At 44.0% G+C, this 17,534-nt stretch overlaps 1 protein-coding gene across 1 annotated transcript in view; it reads right to left on the bottom strand.

Annotated features, from left to right (window-relative positions):
• Nucleotides 1–11,935, bottom strand: part of HS3ST5 (heparan sulfate-glucosamine 3-sulfotransferase 5) — a 140,137-nt gene extending 128,202 nt beyond the window's left edge. Inside the window, exon 1 of the mRNA XM_038773069.1 lies at nt 11,736–11,935. The gene's annotated coding sequence lies outside the window, so the exon portion shown is untranslated. The remainder of the gene's footprint in view (nt 1–11,735) is intronic.
• Between the last annotated feature and the right edge of the window lie 5,599 nt (nt 11,936–17,534).

The following is a 17,534-nucleotide window of genomic DNA, read 5'->3' as shown; positions in this document are numbered from 1 at the left end:
CTGCTGGACTGACAGTTATGGTCTTTTAAATCTCCAGGGATTGCTTCCCTCTGTGCCTGGGGCTGTTCCCAGGCAGAGGGCTTTGGGACAATGAGCTGATGCTTCTGCCAAAGTGGTAAAACCTGTAATGTCTGCAGGGTCCATGTGCACAGGTGACAAAATTGTGCTTTGATTCCCTGTGGTTTTCTCTCTCCCCTAGACACTCTGGGGACCGTGATGTATCAAATTTGGACTTCACCAGGTACAAACGCTCAAGGATTAGTACCATGCCACCACAATTGGGTCAAACTATTTTTTAGGTGATTATGGTTTAGAGGGTGGCCCAGAGCATGGATCTGGCCTCCTGTGAGAGTTTTTTTTTCAGGGAATATGAACTCCCAAGCGTTTAGTATAGTGCTTGGCATACAGTAAACTCTCAATAAATACAATTGAATGGTATTTGTTAAGTTCTTATTATGTGCCAGGAACTGTACTAAGCACTGGGGTAGATACAGTATAACCAGGTTGTATACTGTCCCTGTCCCACCTGGGGCTCACAGTCTTAATCCCAATTTTTCAGACGAGGTAACAGGCCTGGATAAATTAAATGATCTGCCCAAGGTTGCACGGCAGACAGGCGGAGGCGGGATTAGAACCTAGGTCCTTCTGACTCTCAGGCCCGTGCTCTACCCACTAGGCCGTGCTGTTTCTCACCTCTCCCCTTCCTCCCACATGCACTTGGCAATGTTAGTTGCAGATCCAGATTGCCAGAAGTTTCCGAATACCAAGATCAATTGCCCCCAGAGTTAGATTCTAATGAAATTGTAAATTTCTGTTCCTTCCACAATCCGTAAAATATAATAATGATAATAATGTTGAGAGTGGTATTCGTTAAATGCTTACTATGTACCAAGCGCTAAACTAAGTAATGGTGTAGATGCAATCAATCAATGGTATTTATTGAGCACTTACTGTGTGTACAGCACTTCATCATCATCATCATCAATCGTATTTATTGAGCGCTTGCTATGTGCAGAGCATTGTACTAAGCGCTTGGGAAGTACAAATTGGCAACATATAGAGACAGTCCCTACCCAACATTGGGCTCACAGTCTAAAAGGGGGAGACAGAGAACAAAACCAAACATACTAACAAAATAAAATAAATAGAATAGATATGTACAAGTAAAATAAATAAATAGAGTAATAAATATGTACAAACATATATACATATATACAGGTGTTGTGGGGAAGGGAAGGAGGTAAGACCCGGTTCCTTCACACAGAAAGCTTACAGTCTAATAATAAAAATGACGATGGTGTTTGTTAAGCACTTACTATGTGCCAAGTATTATTCTAAGCTCTGGGGGGCACACAAGGTAATCAGGTCGTCCCACGTGGGGCTCACAGTCTTCATCCCCATTTTACAGATGATGGAACTGAGGCACAGAGAAGTTAAGTGACTTGCCCAAAGTCACACAGGTGACCAGTGGTGGAGTCTGGATTAGAATACATGACCTCTGACTCCCAAGCCCATGCTCTGTCCATTGAGCCACGCTGCTTCTCTAATCTTACAGTCTAGAGAGAGACTTATATTGCAGTCTATGTCCTGCAGTATTAGCTAAAGGTAGGCCCAGTCCAAATGGGACTCAGTCCAAGAGGGAGGGAGAATGGGGATCTTTTCCACTTTCATAGATGAGGAAACTTAGGCACATAGAAGTTAAATGACCTGCCCAAAATCACACAACAGGCAATTGGGGGAGCCAGGATTAGGACCCAAACTTCTCCATTAGGGTGCTGGGTAAATCCATAAGGAACCCTACCATCAGCCCCTCAGCACTTATGTACAGAGCTGTAATTTATTTATTTGTTTTAATATAGACTATGAGCTCCATTTGGTTAGGGGATGTGTGTACTCAGTTGTATTGTATTCACCCAAATGCTTAGTATAGTGTTCCATACATGGTAAGCACTCTATAAATACCACTGTTTGATTTCAGCGGGATACCCACATGAGCTTTCTTGCAGTCTCTTTCCTTCTGACCCCAGGGTCCAACTGCTCGAAGAAGACACTGTCCAGCTCTCAGGTCCCCAGGGCTCCCATTAGCCCCTGCTCCAGTCTGGGGAAAGACCACACTGGGAGCATGGCAGCTGATGAACTATTAAAACGTCTAGAAGGTGAATGCTGGGGCTGCAAGTTGTTACCAGCTGCTGCGCCTTTCACGTTTGTTGTCATCTTTGTCTTGTATTTTTGCCCTTCTTCCCTTATTTGCCTGATGGCAACCACTTCCTCCCACCCTGAGAAGCAGCATGGTGTAGTGGCTAGAGCAGGGTCCTGGGAGTTAGAAGATCATGGGTTCTAATCCTGGCTCCGCCACTTGTCTGCTATGTGACCTTGGGCAATTCACTTCATTTCTCTGGGCCTCAGTTACCTCATCTGTAAAATGGGGATTGAGACTGTAAGCCCCATGTGGGACAGGGACTGTGTCCAACCTGATTTTCTTGTATCCACCCCAGTGCTTAGTACAGTGCTTGGCACACAGTAAGTGCTTAACAAATACCATAATTATTATTATTATCTTTCAAGAATTGTGAGCCGCTTGAGGTCCAGCGTCTGAGTCTATACCTCATCCATAGATTTTTTTTCTCAGTGCTTAGCATAGTGCATTTTACATATGAAGAGCTCAAAAAATATATCATGACTACTACTAGTATTACTACTAAGAGGAAAGAGATGAGATACTAGAACAATCTACATAACTTCATATTTAATAATAATAATAATGACATTTGGTAAGCGCTTACTATGTGCCAAGCACTGTTCTAAGTGCTGGGGGGATACAAGGCAATCAGGTTGTCCCACATGGGGCTCACAGTCTTAATCCCCATTTAACAGATGAGGGAACTGAGGCACAGAGAAGTGATTTGCTCAAAGTAACACAGCTGACAAGTGGCAGAGCCGGGATTAGAACCCATGACCTCTGACTCCCAAGCCTGTGCTCTTTCCTCTGAGCCACCAGAACTGCCAGAATAAAGCACAGTGTTTCATTTAATCTTATTTGCTTGCTAAAGGGAAAATATCCTAAAGGTCAGTGCATTAAATTGGCATTTTCCTTTTAAAGGCTTTTAAATACTTCTTTTCCAAGAGGATCTGTGTGCATACAGAGAAAGAGAGAGAGAGAGAGAGAGAGAGAGAGAGAGAGAGAGAGAGAGTGTGTGTGTGTGTGAGAGAGAGAGAGAGAGGGAGAGCACAAATGACTATTTTTGGAAAATTTCATTTAAAAAAACGTTTTTCAATGACCATTTTTCATCCTCTACGTTTGCCCCCCAAAACCCCTTTGCATATATTAAGAATGTGTGCTGTATTAGTGAAGCAATTTAACCATTTCCCATGTCACTTTTGTATTAATTCTAGGCTTTGTCAGTAAGAACATACTCTAAACATGTGGCACCTAAAACCATGGCAGGCAGTTCTCAAACATCAAAACTTATGAGTTTGAGATATGTTAGCAGAAGTCTTGCTGTGAAGAAGATAGAAAAATTATTATAATCTGCATTCCTAAATTGAATGAACATTTTGCTCAGCAGAAACCTCTTGACTGCAAATAGCCTGAAATTACATCCTGCTGTTTTAAATATGTTTTTTAGTAAGATTCTTCTACCTTTCTTCAAATCAAGAATTTAAATCAAATAACTATATTGAATAAACTTTCTGATCTGTTGAAAGACCTTACCTCTTTTCTTTTTGAAACAGTTTGGTAGCTATCTTTCAATGACGAGGAAAAAAAATACCTTGTTCAAACTTCATGTGTACTATGACTTGGTACTTAATTGATACCAACAGATGAGATGTTTACATAATCTTTGGTGAGGGTAAGTTTTTCAGTTTAATTCTGTGAGAATTATACTGTCTGATCCATGATAGTACACCCACCTAAGCATGGCAGGATTCCACCTGGTATTAGATTCCATATGAGGCCAGATTAATGGAGGGGCTCATGGAGATGTCTGTACTTCACTCTGCTGCCCAGATTATCTTCGTACAGAAATGCTCTGGGCGTGTCACTCCCCTCCTCAAAAATCTTCAGTGGTTGCCTATCAACCTTCGAATGAAGCAAAAATCCTTCACTCTCGGCTTCAAAGATCTCCATCACCTTGCCCCCTCCTACCTCACCTGCCTTCTCTCCTTCTCCAGCCCAGCCCACACACTCCGTTCCTCTGCTGCTAACTTCCTCATTGTGTCTCGTTCTCATCTGTCCCACCATCGACCCGGGCCCCCGTCCTTCCCCTGGCCTGGAATGCCCTCCCTCCGCCCATCTGCCAAAGTAACTCTCTTCCTCCCTTCAAAGCCCTACTGAGAGCTCACCTCCTCCAGGAGACCTTCCCAGACCAAGCCCTCTCTTTTCCTCTGCTCCTCCTCCTTTCCCCATCGCCCCCACTCCCTCCCTCTGCCCTACCCACTTCCCCTCCCCACAGCTTTTGTGTATATTTGTACATTACTCTATTTTATTACTCTATTTTATTAACGATGTATATATAGCTATAATTCTATTTATCTATTCTGATGGTATTGACATCTGTCTACTTGTTTTGTTTTGTTGTCTGTCTCCCCCTTCTAGACTGTGAGCCCGTTGTTGGGTACGAACCGTCTTTATATGTTGCCGACTTGTACTTCCCCAAGCACTTAGTACAGTGCTCTGCACACAGTAAGCGCTCAATAAATACGACTGAATGAATGTCTTCCTGCTACACATAAACACACAACCACACCCCATAATCCATCTCCCAAGATGGGCAAGCAGCCACCACCGCTGCAACTACTGGTGCAGGAGAAGCAGCATGGCCTACTGGTTAAAGCACAGGCCTGGGGGTCAGGAGGACCTGGTTTCTCATCCTGGCTCTGCCACTTATCTGCTGTGTGACCTTGGGTAGGTCACTTCACTTCCCTGGGCCTCAGTTACCTCATCTGCAAAATGGGGATTAAGACTATGAGCCGCATGTGGGACGTGGACTGCGCCCATCCTGATTAGCTTGTTTCTAGCCCAGCACTTAGTGTAGTGCCTGGCAAACAGTAAGCGCTTAACAAAAACCATTTAAAAAACAACAACAAACAGCCCTGGTAGATATTGCTGGCAGATGTTACTGGATGGAGCACATGTCCACTCAATTGTATCCCGCCCTGCTGCTGTAGTCCGCTGCTTCCTCTAGATTGTAAGCTCGTTGTGGGCCGGGGAATGTGTCTGTTTATTGTTATGTTGTACTCTCCCAAGTGCTTAGTACAGTGCTCTGTACTCAGTAAGAGCTCAATAAATACAATTGACTGACCATTTTCTACAAAAACGTTCAGGATATGTCGCCGCCGCCGCCCCCCCCCCCCCCCTCAAAAAAAATCCATTGGTTGCCTATCTACCTCTATAGCAGATAAAAATTCCTCACTATTGGCTTTAAAGCACTCCATCACTTTGTCCCCTCCTACCTCACCTCACTTCTCTTTTTCTATGACCCAGCCTGCACATTTTTCTCCTCTAGTGCTAACCTTCTCACCGTGCTTCCATTTCACCTGTCTTGTTGCCAGCCCCTATCCCACATCCTGTCTCTGGCCTGGAATGGTGTTGCTCCTCAAATCCAATAGGCAATTCCTCTCCCCCCTCAGCTTCAAAGACTTACTGAAGGCACATCTTCTCCAAGAGCCCTTCCCAGACTAAGCTCCACTTTTCTTCACTCCCAATCTCTTCTGCATCACCCTGACATGCTCCCTTTGCTCTTCTCCCCTTCCCAGCCCTGAAGCACTTATGTACATATCTGTAATTTTATTTATTTGTACTGATGTCTGTCTCCCCCCGTGTAGACTGTAAATCCATTGTGGGTAGGGAATTCATTCACTCATTCAATTCAATCATATTTATTGAGCGCTTACTGTGTGCAGAGGATTGTGACTGTTTATTGTTGCATTGTACTATCCCATGTGCTTAGTACAGAGCTCTACTGCAGTAAGTGCTCAATAAATATGATTGAATGAATGAATGAATTATTCCTGCCGGACCAGCAAGAGAAGGAAACGAAACCTGGGGATCCTCTGCCTACAGCTCCGGAGGGGAACCAAGACCCAGCCAATGTGACTCAGCTTCAGGGAGGGAACCACAAGACCTGCGGGGAAATAATCAAGATAATAATAATAATGATGGCATTTATTAAGCACTTACTATGTGAAAAGCACTGTTCTAAGCACTGGGAAGGTTATAAAATAATAAGGTTGTCCTACAAGGGGCTCACAATCTTAATCCCCATTTTACAGATGAGGTATTTGAGGCACAGAGAAGTTAAGTGACTTACCCAAAGTCACACAGCTGACAATTGGCAGAGCCAGGATTTGAACCCATGACCTCTGACTCCAAAGCCCGTGCTCTTTCCACTGAGCCACGCTGCAGGATCACCTCTCACCCTGCCTTCTCCTCCCCTTCCCTGCTCCAGAAACCTTGTCTGCTGGATAGTGAGTGGAAATTTGGCAACTGGAATCAAGGGGGCCAGAGGAAATGTTTTCCAGGTACTATATAACAAATCATGGAACATTACTACATTCCATTGACAACTAGGGAGTCAGTTGCACGAATCGATGAGAATGGCCATCTGAAATCCAACAAGAAAGAGTTCTCAGGAAGAACCTGCATGAGAGGCAGGGTGGACTAGTAGTTAGAGCAGAGGCCTGTGAGTAAGAAGGACCTGGGGTATAGGCCTGGCTCTACCACTGGTCTGCTGTGTGACCTTGGGCAAGTCACTTCACTTCTCTGAGCCTCAGTTACCTCATCTGGAAAATGGGGATTAAGACTGTGAGCCCAATGTGGGACAGGGACTGTGTCCAACCTGATTATCTTGTATCTACCCCAACCCTTAGAACAAGGCCTCTCACATGGTAAGCCCTTAACAAGTACCATTAAAAAAAATCACGAGTTGGGAGGTTAAACAGAAAACAGTGTCAGGCACTGCATACAGCATACATTATAGCACAACACATAACAATCTTTGTGTGTGCACAGTGAGGTTGAAACTGTGGATGCTACCTTGGCTTACTCAGCCAAACATACACTAGTTATTACTGACTTAGAAATTGATCAATCAGTGGTATTCATTGAGCTCTTACTGTGTGCGGAGCACTGTACTAAGTGCTTGGGAGTGTTCAATACAACAAAGTTGGTAAACATGATCCCTTCCCATTATGAGTTTGTAGTAGTACTAGTTTTCATTCATTTATTCGATCATATTTATTGAGTGCTTACTGGGTGCAAAGCACTGTACTAAGTGCTTGGGAGAGTACAATATGACAACAGACATTTCTGCCCACAACGAGCTCACAGTCTAGAGGGGGAGACAGACATTAATATAAATAAATAGATAAATAAATTATGGATATATATATATACATATATATATATATGCTGTGGGGATGGGAGGGAGGATGAGTGAAGGAGCAAGTAGAGCAGCACAGAAGGGAGTGGGAGAAGAGGAGAGGCAGGCCTAGTCAGGGAAGGCTTCTCTGAGATGTGCCTTCAGTAGTAGTAGTAGCAGCATTTATTTAGCCCCCCACCCCCACCCCCCTTCTTGGTGAGTTACACAGTACTAGGCACTAGGGAAGTATAGAATAACAAAGTGACATGTTTCCTGCCCACAAAAAGCTTATGCTTTAACTGGGGAGTCAAACATTAAAATATTTATGTACATACACTGAGCAGTTATCTATAAATGACTATTGAGGAGAAGGTAAATCAGTTCTAAACGTTAGATTTGGTTGATGATGTGGCTCAGGGTGGTAGGGAGTAATAAGGGAATGCTTGTTAGAAGAGAATATCAAGAGGTGTTTGATCTGAGAAGGGAAGGGGTTGGAAGGAAAGTGAGAGTGAAGGGACAGAGATGGGAGAGTCGAGAGCAAGATACAGTTAGCATACTACCTTGGGAGGAATGATATTGATGACTGTGGTATTTGTTCCACACACTGTACTAAGTGCTGCGGTGGATTGGTGCAAATCGGATTGACACGTGGGCTCCCACCCCATTTTACATATGAGATAACTGAGGCCTAGAGAAGTAAAGTGCCTTGCCCAAGGTCACATGGGAGACAAGCAGTGGAGCTGAAATTACAACCCATGACCCTCTGACTCCAGGCCTATACTCTATCCACTACACCAAGCTGCGTCTCACTAAGGCAGTGAGTTGGGAAGTAGCAGGTGACTCCTCAGGTAGGCAGGTAGGGAAAGCGAGGAGGGAAGTCTGTCACTTATTTAGTCTCTTGAAGAGGAGTTGGAACCAAGTTTCCTTCAGGGAACAACACTGGTCTGATCGATATCTGTGGGAACTAGTTTGTCATCCTCTTTCTTCCATAGAAAGTGTTTAGACAGGCTCAGCTGAGCCTCTCTGGGCTTTTTCTATGGTGGAAAAATCCCAAATGATATGCTATGAGTCATTGTAAGATATCAACTCCAAGCACGCAGTCTTCATTTGCCAGCTCAATCCTTCCCATTAAAGATGTTTTATCCACTGAAATGTACCACATCTTATCTGTAAATCTTTTCAGCACGGGTTGGTAGTCCGGCTACCAACACAGCCCTGACAAACACATATGCATAATGAGAAATTGTATGCAATGTTAATCATGTCCTATGGCAGTTTCTTTCCTTGGAAATGGCATATGTTTAAAAGGCTGCATTACGTTAATATGGATTTATCCATTTTCTCATATAGGATCCAGCAGCTAATCGGTGCTTAGGGATATATATTGATATCCCTAAGCACCGATTAGCTGCTGTATATACACTGAATATACAGTATACATAGGCAGTATACACGTACACACACACCCTTTGTGGATGAAAGGTTAGTTTCTGCCCCCTAAGATTGAACATATGGTAATACATTATGGAGTCATGCAAACACAGAAAATCAGAGTGGGTGGACATGGTTTTAATGAGAACATTTACCATGGGAATGAATCTCAAATTCAAAGTTTACTACATCATGAAAAAACCAAGACATGACAGTCTGGGTATTAATCAGGGAGTTGCCCTATTGCTCACGATAGAATGGAGTGAAAAAGTGCCCTACTTAAGGTTCATAGAAATTGCGATATAGTTAAACCTCTGGGGCCCGTGGAGATGGTATTATTTTTACAATTATTATTATTATTGTGAAGTGCTCACTATGTGCCAAACATTGTACTAATCACTGGAGTAAATACACGATAATCAGATTGGACAAAGTACATGTTCCACCTGGGCCTCATAGTCTAAATACGAGGAAGGAGTATTTAATCCCCCTTTTACAGATGAGGGAACTGAGGCACAGGGAAGTGAAGTGACTTGCCCAAGGTCACATGGCAGACAAGTGGCAGAATCAGCATTAGAAGCCAGGTCTTCCGACTCCCAGGGCCTGCTCTTTCCAATAGGCCACACAGCTTTCTTCTAGGGGTAATTAATGGCCCTGGTTGGTCTGAGTTGGGAAATTCTTATTTGGGAAGGAAAAAAAGGCAGCTGAAAGTGAACTTAATTCTCATAAATTTCAGGGCACTTTGCCAAGAAAAGACCACTCCCTTCCCCCACAAAAAATGTTCAGCAAACTTATGGAGTCAAACATTTTCAGAATATCTAAATCTGAATATATTAAGCATCTTGACCAATTAAAGCATTCCTTAGAGGAGTAGCTGTAATTCCTGGATTGGGCCTGGCCAGGCTAACTGAGCCACCCCTATCCACTTTCTTCTGGTTTCTTCCACCAGACATCCACTCAACACAATTGAACGAACACTAGACTTCTCTACTATGGAATTAATTGTGGAATTTTTTAAAAAATTGTGGAATTTTTTTAAAAATTGTATTTGTTAAGTGCTTACTTTGTGCCAGGCACTGTTCTAAGTGCCGGGGTAGATACAAGGGAATCAGGTTGGACACAGTCCATGTCCCACATGGGGCTCACAGTCTTAATCCCCATTTTACAGATGAGGTAACTGAGGGCCAGGGAAGTGAAGTGACTTGCCCAAGGTCATGAAAGTCACTTGGACAAGTGACAGAACCAGAACCCAGGTCTTTCTGACTCCCAAGTCTGTGCTGTATCCACCAGACTAGATATTTATTAAGCACTATTTGCACTGTGCTAAGTACTGGGGAAAATACAACATGCAAACACAGTCCCTATCCCACATGAGGCTCACAGCCTCAGGAGAAGGAAGAAAAAAGTATTTAGTCCCTATTTTATAGATGAAGAAACCAAGGCCCAGAGAAGTTAAGTGTCTTGCCCAAGATTCCAGCGCTTAGAACAGTGCTTTGCACATAGTAAGCACTTAATAAATGCCATTATTATTATTATTATTATTATTATCACAGAGCAGAGAAGTGTCTGTGTTTATGAAGAACCCAAGTCCTCTGACGCCCAGGCCCATGCTTTTTCCACTAGACCACACTGCTTTACGTCAGCATAAAAAGATGAAACACTATGTTAAAACAGAATATTTAAAAATGATAGTAAATATATTTAAAACAGAATATTTAAAAATGATAGTAAATATCTTTATTATGAATTATTATCAATATTATATTTGCTAATTCCGTACAATGTATCAAGCACCGATCTAAGCACTGGGGTAGATACAAAGATACAAGTTAATCAGGTTGAGCAATCAATCAATCAATCATATTTATTGAGCGCTTACTATGTGCAGAGCACTGTACTAAGCGCTTGGGAAGTACAAATTGGCAACACATAGAGACAGTCCCTACCCAACAGTGGGCTCACAGTCTAAAAGGGGGAGACAGAGAACAGAACCAAACATACCAACAAAATAAAATAAATAGGATAGAAATGTACCAGTAAAATAAATAAATAAATAAATAGAGTAATAAATATGTACAACCATATATACATATATACAGGTGCTGTGGGGAAGGGAAGGAGGTAAGATGGGGGGATGGAGAGGGGGACGAGGGGGAGAGGAGGGAAGGGGCTCAGTCTGGGAAGGCCTCCTGGAGGAGGTGAGCTCTCAGCAGGGCCTTGAAGGGAGGAAGAGAGCTAGCTTGGCGGAGGGGCAGAGGGAGGGCATTCCAGGCCCGGGGGATGAGCAGAGTTCCTGACCCACATACAGCTCACAGTCTAAATAGAAAGAACAAGGTATTTTACAATTGAGGAAACTGAGGCTAGAGTACATTAAGCCTGGGAGTCAGAAGGACCTGGCTTCTAATCCCAGCTTCACCACATGTCCGATCTGTGACCTTGGGTAAATCATTTCACTTCTCTCGGCCTCGGTTACCACATCTTTAAAATGGGTCCCAGTGTGGGACAGGGACTATGTCCGACTTGATTAGCTTGCATCTACCCTAGCATTTAGTACAGTGCCTAGCACATAGTAAGTGCTTAAATACCATTAAAAAAATAAGAGCAATTGGCAGAGATGGGATTAGATCCCAGATTCTCTCTCTCACATGTCCATGCTCTTTCCACAAGGCATTCTGGGCAGAGTTCGTCCTAGAAGTAACTTCTTTGCTTACAATGGTTCAATCAATCAATTAAGGGTATTTATTAAGCACTTACTATGTGCAGAGCACTGTTCAACACGCTTGGGAATGTATACTACAACAAAATTAGCGGACACATTCTCTGCCCATCTGCTTATACTCCATTCACACCCATTTCAACTTTTGGATATTATTGCCGTACCTTAGACACACAGATCGATGAGACCGTTTCACAAGACATTAAGTGGTCAGAGAATCCACTTACCTTTGCGTCCTTATGCTCCGGGGGAAAGTCCTGCACATCTGAACGCTAGCCGGAAATGCCCAGGGGAACGAATGGGTCGGATTCGGCCTTTAGTTCTGAGGAGCCGTCGTGGCTTGCGAATGAGCCTCCTGGAGGTTTGCAGGCTCCTGAGGGAGTCAGGTGACTAAATAGACCATCAGTCTGTCTGCCGCTGCCAATTTGTTGAGTCTAAAACAGAGGAGCGACTCATTAGTCACTTTTAAACACTCATAAAAGCTCTTTTGGAGGAGGCTATTCCCATTAAGCTAACTTGGAGGCTTGGCTTGAAACAACTTGGTTTATAGCTCAGTCTTCGTTGTAAATATAGCCTCCTTGTAAATATAGCCTCATAGAGAAGTGGCGTGTCCTAGTGGGTAGAACACGGTGTCTTCCAGTCCTATTCAGTCATCATCCATCTCTTTTGTACTTCAATCAATCAATCATTCAATCAATGGTACTGATTGAACACTTACTGTTTGCTGAACACTGAACTGTCTGGGAAAGTACAATACAACAGAGTTGGTAGACTCAATCCCTGCCCACAAGGTGCTCACAGTCTAGACAAAGAGGCAGAAAATAAAATAAATAACAGCTATGTACATGAGCGATATGTGGCAGAAGGTGGGGTGAATATCAAGTGATTATTAGAGGGTATAGTCTATCCCCAAGTGCATAGTCTATTTTGGGGATGCACCATCCCCAAGTGCATAGGGGAAGAAGAAGGGAAAGGGAGCAGAGGAAATGAGGGCTTCATTGGGGACTGTAAGCTCATTGTGGGCAGGGATTGTGTCTCCCAACTCTGTTCATTCATTTAATCATTCAGTGGTATTTATTGAGCGCTTACTGTGTGCAGAGCACTGTACTAAGAACTTGGGAAGTACAAGTTGGCAACATATAGAGACAGTCGCTACCCAACAGTGGGCTCTGTTATATTGTACTCTCCCAAGCCCTTAGTACAGTGCTCTGCACACAGTAAGCACTTAATATATACGATGGATTGATTGCTTGATTGGAAGTTCTCTTATAGGAATTATGATTTTAATAAGGCTATAAAGACAGGGAGGGTTGTGGTCTGTCAGATAAAAAGGGGAGGAAGGGAATTCCAGGCCAGAGAGAGGACACGAGCAAGGAGCCCGCAGTGAGGTAGACGAGATCAAAGTGCTGTGAGTAGGTTGGCGATAGAATGATAATAATAAAAATGATGGTATTTATGAAGCGCTTACTATGTGCTAAGCACTGCTGTAAACAGTGGGGTAGGTACAAGGTTGTCCCACGTGGAGCTCACCGCCTTAATCCCATTTTACAGATGAGGTAATTGAGGCATAGAGAAGTGAAGTGACTTGCCCAAGGTCATACAACAAAGTGGTGGAGCAGGGATTAGAACTCATGACCTTCTGATTCCCGGGCCTGTGTTCTTTCCACTACACCATGCTGCTTCTCTTTGTTTGGGCTGGGTTGTAGTAGGAGAGCAGCGAGGTAAGGTAGGTGGGGGGCAAGGTGATGGACTGCTTTAAAGTATGGTTTCATCTTTCCTTCTGTGTTTTCACCTATGCCCTCCCACTCTTTATGAGCCCCACGAGGGTGAGGAACTGGGTCTCTGTCTCATACATCAACCTTTTTCCCAGAGCCTAGAGTGATGTTTTGACACAACGGGGGCCGCCTGAATACTACTACTCCAAGTCCAATTGCTAATTTTTATGGTTAAATCAGGAGCAGTAAAATGGCCTTCGATTTATTTATTTATGGTCTGAACCAAACTAGGAGACCATTAGCAATTCTGTCCCGTGTCACTCCATCTTCCATCTGTCAGTGAAAGGTGCTATATTGGTAGAATCAGGAAGCAGTGTTGTCTAGTGGAAAGAGCCTGAGGATGGGAGTCAGAGGACCTGGGTTCTAATCCCAGTTCCACCACTTGTCTGCTGTGCTACCTTGAGCAAGTTGCTTCACTTTTATGTGCTTCAGTTACCTCATCTAGAAAATGGGGATTAATAATACTAATAATAACGATGATGACGGTATTTGTTAAGCACTCACTACATACCAAGCAGTGTTCTAAGCACTGGGGTAGGTACAAGGTAAACAGGTTGTCCCATGTGGGGCTCTCAATCTCAATCTCCATTTTACAGATGAGGCAACAGGCACAGAGAAGTTAAGTGACGTCCTCAAGATCACACAGCAGACAAGTGGCAGAGCCAGAATTAGAACCCACATCCTCTGACTCTCAAACCCGGGCTCTTTCCACTAAGCCACGCTGTTTCTCTGTGTGAGCATCTGACAGATTAAGACTGTGAGCCCTATGTCAGGGATTGTGTCCAACTTGGTTATTTTGAATCTACCCCAATGCTTAGTGCAGTGCCTGGAACATAAGTGCTTTAAAAATACAATTTGCAACAAACAAAACACTGTGTTTTAGTTGTCCTCCTTGATACCCATTCCTCTGTTGAGAGCCCACTGTGGAACAACCTGATCTCCTAGTAACCTCCCCAGCACTTAGAACAGTGCTTTGTGTTTTGTGCTTTGTAAGCACTTAATGCCATTATTATTATTATTATGAGAGATGAATTATCCAACATCTATAATTCACCTCTGTCCACCTCTAACTGTCCCTCCATTGATCTAGCCTGGACCACATATCCATGGATCCATCCAGACCCCTCAAAATCTCCTGCTGTTTCCAGCTGCACAGAGTCTCATGTGAAAACTTCTATGTGTGCAGCTCCTGCTGAACAAATAATAAGGCTTTTTTGTGGTTTATTTTAAGCCATCAATCTCACCCAGGTGGTGCGTTAACAATTCTATGTTCACAATATCTACAACCTTCCTAGCTTTGTAAATTTGAATTACGATGATGATGATGATGATAATAATAATAATATTTGTTAAACACTGGTACATAGTAAGCACTTAACTCCCATAAAAAAGAAACAAAAAACAGCCCTGTGAGATTGGGACATACAAACTCATAGTTTGGGGATTTGTTGGGGTTTTTATGTGGTATTTGTTAAGCGCTTATTGTGTGCCAGGCACTGAACTAAGCACTGGAGTAAATACAATCTAATCAGGTTGGACACAGTCAATTTCCCACTTGGGGCTCACAGTCTTAATCTCCATTTTACAGACGAGGGAACTGAGGCACAGAGGAATTAAGTGACTTCCCCAGGGTCACACAACATGCAAGTAGCAGAGCTGGGAATAGAATCCAGGTCCTCTGACTCCCAGTCTGTACTCTTTTCACTAGGCCACGCTGTTTAATAATGAATAATTATGGAATTTTTTTAATGTTTACTATGTGCCAGGCACTGTACTAAGCACTGGAGGCACTGTACTAGCACTACTTCTATTCCCTTTCAGCCTTGAACTTTCCAGAAGAAAAGACTCTCATCAATCAATCATATTTATTGAAGGCTTACTAGATGCAGTCCTGTACTAAGTGCTTGGGAGAATACAACAGAATTAGCAGACGAGTTCCCTGTCCACAACAAGCCTACAGTCTATTTGGAAGCTTCTCCACCTCTCATTCACCCTGACTGCCCTCTCTGTACCTTCTCTAGTTCTGTAATGTCCTTCCTGAATTGCAGTAACTAGAATATGATACAAAATGTAATATTTTTACTGAATCTTCCTGTTGCCACTAATAAGCACCCTGAACCATTCATTCATTCAGTAGTATTTACTGAGCACTTACTGTGTGCAGAGCACTGTACTAAACGCTTGGGAAGTACAAGTCGGCAACATATAGAGACGGTCCCTACCCAACAACAGGCTCACAGTCTAGAAGGGGGAGACAGACAACAATCACTTTTCCCTTCACTGACAGTTGCCAAGATAATTACAGTACTGTACACGTAAACACGCAAACAGAAGTGGCTTCCTTCCCAATCAGCCTCTGACTCTTATTCAGCAACACTACTGGGAAAGCAATTTCATTCATTCATTCAATCATATTTATTGAGCGCTTACTGTGTGCAGAGCACTGTACTAAGCGCTTGGGAAGTATAAAGTACAACATATAGAGACGGTCCCTACCAAACAACGGGCTTACGATCTAGAATGGGGAGACAAACAATAAAACAGAACAGGTAGACAGGTTTCACAAATCTGTATCTTTGGGAATACCTTCAGTTGAAGGTGGAAGCACTCGATGAATATAATTCAAACCCTCTGATATTCATCACTGAAATAGAGAATGAGGAAAACTATGCTCTCAGTTCAACACTGCCTCCTCAGGGAACTTTTCCAGCACCCTTCAACCATTTCCAGCACAATCAGCTCCCTGGAAATTACTGGAAAACTGTGTGGACATATTTATGTTGAATGTTTGCATCTATCATGCCTTACCATTAGAATGCCATCACCTTAATTCTTCCCCCATAAGCCCTCTTTCATTCATTCATTCATTCAATCGTATTTACTAAGTGCTTATTGTGTGCAGAGCACTGTACTAAGCGCTTGGGAAGTACAAGTTGGCAACATACAGAGACGGTCCCTACCCAACAGTGGGCTCACAGTCTAGAAGGGGGAGACAGACAACAAAACAAAACATATTAACAAAATAAAATAAATAGAATAAATACGTACAAGTAAAATACAGTAATGAATATGTAAAAACATATATACAGGTGCTGTGGGGAGGGGAAGGAGGCAAGGCAGGGGGTTGGGGAGGAGGGGGAGAGGAAGGAGGGGGCTCAGTCTGGGAAGGCCTCCTGGAGGAGGTGAGCTCTCAGTAGGGCTTTGAAGGGAGGAAGAGAGCTAGCTTGGCGGATGTGGGGAGGGAGGGCATTCCAGGCCAGGGGGATGACATGGGCCGGGGGTCGATGGCGGGACAGGCGAGAACGAGGTGCGGTGAGGAGATTAGCGGCAGAGGAGCGGAGGGTGCAGGCTGGGCTGGAGAAGGAGAGAAGGGAGGTGAGGTAGGAGGGGGCGAGGTGATGGACAGCCTTGAAGCCCAGGGTGAGGAGTTTCTGCCTAATGCGCAGGTTGATTGGTAGTCACTGGAGATTTTTGAGGAGGGGAGGAACATGCCCAGAGCATTTCTGGACAAAGGCAACTGGGGCAGTGGCGTGAAGTATGGATTGAAGTGGGGAGAGACAAGAGGGTGGGAGATCAGAGAGGAGGCTGATACAGTAGTCCAGATGGGATAGGATGAGAGCTTGAACGAGCAGGGTAGTGGTTTGGATGGAGAGGAAAGGGCGGATCTTGGCAATGTTGTGGAGGTGAAACCGGTAGGTTTTGGTGATGGCTTGGATGTGAGGGGTGAATGAGAGAGCGGAGTCGAGGATGACACCAAGGTTGCGGGCTTGTGAGACGGGAAGGATGGTAGTGCCGTCAACAGTGATGGGAAAGTCAGGGAGAGGGCAGGGTTTGGGAGGGAAGACAAGGAGTTCAGTCTTGGACATGTTGAGTTTTAGGTGGCGGGCAGACATCCAGATGGAGATGTCCTGAAGGCAGGAGGAGATGCGAGCCTGGAGGGAGGGGGAGAGAGCAGGGGCAGAGATGTAGATCCGGGTGTCATCAGCAGAGAGATGATAGTTGAAGCCGTGGGAGCGAATGAGGTCACCAAGGGAGTGCGTGTAGATCGAGAACAGAAGGGGACCAAGCACTGAACCTTGGGGAACCCCCACAGTAAGGAGGTACAGTGCTCTGAACACAGTAAGTGCTCAAAAAATGCAACTGAATGAATAATAATAATGATAAAAACAGTATTTCCTACGGGCTTACTATGTGCCAGACACTGTACTAAATGCTGGAGAGGATACAAGCAAAATGGACTGGACACAGTCC

This window comes from Tachyglossus aculeatus, chromosome 2 (genome assembly GCF_015852505.1).
Source record: "Tachyglossus aculeatus isolate mTacAcu1 chromosome 2, mTacAcu1.pri, whole genome shotgun sequence".
Classification (NCBI taxonomy): Eukaryota; Metazoa; Chordata; class Mammalia; order Monotremata; family Tachyglossidae; genus Tachyglossus; species Tachyglossus aculeatus.
This window is presented reverse-complemented; position numbering and strand designations above follow the sequence as displayed.